The sequence below is a fragment of the Oxyura jamaicensis genome, unplaced genomic scaffold, assembly GCF_011077185.1.
Source record: "Oxyura jamaicensis isolate SHBP4307 breed ruddy duck unplaced genomic scaffold, BPBGC_Ojam_1.0 oxyUn_random_OJ72536, whole genome shotgun sequence".
In the NCBI taxonomy this organism is placed as follows: domain Eukaryota; kingdom Metazoa; phylum Chordata; class Aves; order Anseriformes; family Anatidae; genus Oxyura; species Oxyura jamaicensis.
The window spans coordinates 1-3,915 of record NW_023311103.1 but is presented as its reverse complement, the minus strand read 5'-3'; the positions used below and the strand labels follow the sequence as shown (position 1 = coordinate 3,915).

Below are 3,915 nucleotides of genomic sequence, written 5' to 3'. Positions count from 1 at the left end.
ATCTGGGATTTCCAAGCCTGCGCCAGCCAAGCGGAGGAACACCAGCTCCGTTTGCGAGACGAGAGCTGAGAGCCTTGCTGAAGCCTCGTGCTGAAGCCCGAATTCTGGGTTCGGAACAAGCAAGGGGGGGGTGGGAAGGGGGCCGTTAGGACCGTTCTGGGGGGGGGCAGGGGGGGAAGCCGCCGCGGCTGGGGCGGAGCGGGAGGAACGCGACCATAGAGACGCGGGCTAGAGCGGGCCTCCAAGCCCCGAGCTTGCAGCCCGGAGCGGCCCCCGGAGCGGCGCGGCGCATGCGCATGCGCATGCGCGCGGGTTCGCTGGGCGGTGGCGTGCGCGGGGCCCGGCGCCATGGGCCCGGTGCTGAAGCTCAGCAGCGAGGTGAGGCGGGGGGGGCGGGGGGTTACCGGTGACAGGGTTGCACTGCGGGGAACCGGCGTGGCCCGCAGCGACTGCGCCCTGCCGCGCCTTGCAAGTCGTGGCGCGGCACCTCAGCAAGAGGCGGTCAGTGCTCCGGGCCGGCCGTGTGTGGGATCCGCCTGTGCAGGTGGCAGTGCCCAGGCGGTTCAGCAGCTGTGCAAGTTGCGATGTGTGGGGTTGAGCAGCAGGCAAGCTGCAGGTTGTCTGGCTGTTGGGAATGGCTTGCAAGGCAGCCTTGCGTGGCGGGCATGTGGTAGCGCAGAGAGGGGGCTTGGCAGGCCGGCGTGAGAAGCAGCCGTCAGGAGCAAGGTAGGTGAGTATTGCAGCAAGTGCAGCTGTCTGCCTTGGGGCAAGCTTGTGGTTCTTGTCAGTGCCAAGCAGCCGTTGAGCCGCAGCTTCCTTGGTGTTGAGGTGTGGCAGTGAATGTGGCAGGCAAGCGAGGGGAGAGCGTTTGAGTCCTTCTTTTGTCGTCATGTTTCCTTGGGAGAGTTTGTTGGTGGCCTGTGAAGTGCCGCCTGCACTTGCCTCAGTGGCTGAGCAGCTCCCCGTGTCTCAGGGAGTGGAGAAATCAGCATTTGGTGAAGGAAGAGTGGCCAAAGAGTTCCTGAGGAAAAGAGCCCGCATGAGTTTGTGTCCAGAAGGACTGGCAGATTTCAGTAAGGACACGGATGCTGGTTTTATTTCTGCTAGCTCAAGCATCAGCCAGTGCTGAGAGGAAGCTCCGAGTTAGGTCTCTGCGAGCTTCGTGGCGGTGGGCACTTTGATCAGAGTTCTCAGCAGAGCCAAAGATAGTCCCCCCGTCCAAGAGGTCCGTTTGAGGCATAACGTGGTGCAGAGCCTGAGCTCCTGGTTGCCAGGATGTGCTCAGGAAGGACAGCGGGCCGAGCTGCTGAAGAACAAACGGCATCTTTTTGGTCGAGACCTGGAGTGTATAGATGAGAAGTTTTTTCCATTTCTGTCAGTATGGCTGGTGTTCCAGCATCATGCTTTTCTTCCAGCATGCGTGACTTGTGTTTGTGAGCAGAAATGAGGAGACTTTTGTTGTGGGAAAGAGCAGTGAGGCAGTGGGACGGGTTGCCCAGGGGAGTGGAGTCCCCGTTGCTGGGGGTGTTGAAGGGCAGGTTGGCCGTGGTGCTCAGGGAGCTGGTTTAGTGGGTGCCATTGGTGGTAGGGGGGTGGTTGGACCAGCTGATCTTGGAGGTCTCTTCCAACCGGAATGATTGTGTTTTGTGTTAGCTCAAATGGTGACTCTTGATAAGGCCTGACAGCAATGTTTTTCTTCCCCTAGCTATTTTCTGTATATTTCTGGCAGTTGCTGGGATGCTTGGGAGACAGTTTGCCTCTTAGCGTGATGGAGTTTGAGCATGAGTGAAGAGATGAATTCCGAAAGCTATTGGATTGAAAGGTATTAGATTTTTTGTCCTATTCTTCCAATCTGCCAAGTGACAGACTTCCTGAAATTACAGAGCAGCTTTGTGCTGTGTGGCTTTGGTGTTCCACAGTAAACAAATGTAGAAGTGAGATAAATTTCTTCCCCCATGAGGCTGTGTCAAATCGTCATGCTAGTTCTTGCCAAAAGAACTTGAAGTAGCAAGTAGGTGATGAACTTGTTTGTTTCTCCGGGCTGGCTTTCCAGCAGTCCTCTCTAAGGCCTGGTGACCTTGGTTGTATTCTGTTTCCGTGTTGCAGGTTTTAATTTTCCCTGAGGCAGCCTGCTGCTGTTAATGAAGAAACTCTGTGATGGAGTCATGTACTTTGAGTTTGATGGGTTTCAATGTTTTGTTAAGCAGTTGACAGGAAGATGAAGCAGTTGAAGACCAGTTCTCAGTAACAGAAATAGATAGCGTTCATCATCTTAATTGACTTTGATTTGAATGCCTTCCTGTTGTGTGTTCAGTACCTAACCTGAACATGGTAGCTAAAGCAATGAGTAGTGCCTCATGTCCCAAAACTGAGTGATGCGGTGTCTCCAGCATTGCTCTGAACTCTATTGGCATAGGTAAGAGCTGTGTAGCAGCTGCTTTGTGTTGCTGAGATTGATTGAGTGAGTTAATTTCTGGATGAGAGAGAGAAAGAACGGAATGTCTGAGTAGGGTCAGTGGAATTCAGTGGCAGGGGATGAGGTCTTACTGTTCTGGTGGAAAGAAGAAAAAACGTGCACTGTGAATGAAAAGTTCCAACTTGAGGTGCCAATCTTGTGGTGAAGTGTGCGAGTATTTTGTCAGGAATGGAAAGCAGACATTGAGCTGGGTGGTTATTCCACCTCTTCTTAAGAGAAAAATGTGCAAGTTAAACTTGTATTAATCTAATGCAAATCTTAGTCTGCAAGGAAATGAGGGGAGCAAAAGGCTGCAATGTGTCTCCTTTCTTTCTGACAGCTGGGGTTCATTTGCTGCTTTCAGAGAGCTTTGAAAGGTGTAGGGATCTCCAGTATTTTCAAAGGTCTAATTTGGCTAGCAACTAGTATCCGCGTGAAGCAGCAAGCTCCCAGTTGTTCTGATGTAACAGGGAATGCAAGTGGAGGGGAGAGAAAAAAAAGTGCTCCTGTTTGGTCAGTGTGTGAAGAGACTGCAAGTTTTTGTAGAGTGGTGAGGATTCTGGGTGCAAATGAGAGGGAGCTGTGGTCATTGTGATGAAGTGAAATAAGAGAAGGTTATGAAAAATCAGTTTATTCAGGTATGCAGAGAATAATGCATTTAGACATTCTGCTTGTCCTTTGCTTTATTTCTGTCGCATAGAGTTGTGATGTCAGTGTAGCAGCTCCAGAAAGTGTCAGTGTTTCCAGGGCAACAAATAGATACTCTGCCAAAAGTGTGTAAATGCTCTTTTTTTTTTTTTTTTTTTTTCTCTAATTGCATGTATACCTGGCTAATTCCAGAAACCAGCAAGATCTGAGCACAAGGAGCAAGATGCGCTATTTGAAGAAGCTATCAGGTTGGTGCTGTCAGATAACATGGTACAATTTCAGTGCTATTTTGTGACTGTAAAGTTAGGAGTTGGGATCTTTTTTAATGTATTTTTTTTTCAATTCAGACATTGGGTCATTCAATTTCTGTGTGTCTACTGCATTGTCATTTCTGTGTCTCAGGTAGAGTAAGTGGCAGGGAGAAGTAACGGCTGCAGAAAGAAGCAAGTGAAGATCAGAGTTTTTGAGAAGGAAGAAGAAAATACACTATTTCCTAGCAGTTGTGACTTTTTTTTTTGCACAAAGTAAAATATAACTTGCATTTTTTGTCTCTAGTAAGCCATAGTTGTATTCTCATCCCACGCTTAATTTGAAAGGCACACAGGCTGAAGGAATCTTTAAAAAAAAGACTTGTGTGCTGCATATGTTTCCTGTTTGATAAAGTTTTGAAAAGAAATGGATGTACCTTGTCACAAAATATCATGCAGTATTAGAAAAAACCACCACCCAATATAAGCTAAACTTTTCTGGAATCATTTGCTAGATGGCAGCACATAATCATCAACTGCCCTGGACAAGGCAAGTTGAAAGGG

General features: G+C 49.3%; 1 long non-coding RNA gene across 1 annotated transcript; it reads left to right on the top strand.

Annotated features, from left to right (window-relative positions):
* Positions 1–326: 326 nt before the first annotated feature.
* LOC118159875 lies at positions 327–3,358 on the top strand. Its single transcript, XR_004747270.1, has 3 exons — positions 327–378; positions 1,706–1,822; positions 3,296–3,358. It is a non-coding gene; the product is annotated as an uncharacterized LOC118159875 (long non-coding RNA).
* Positions 3,359–3,915: the final 557 nt, after the last annotated feature.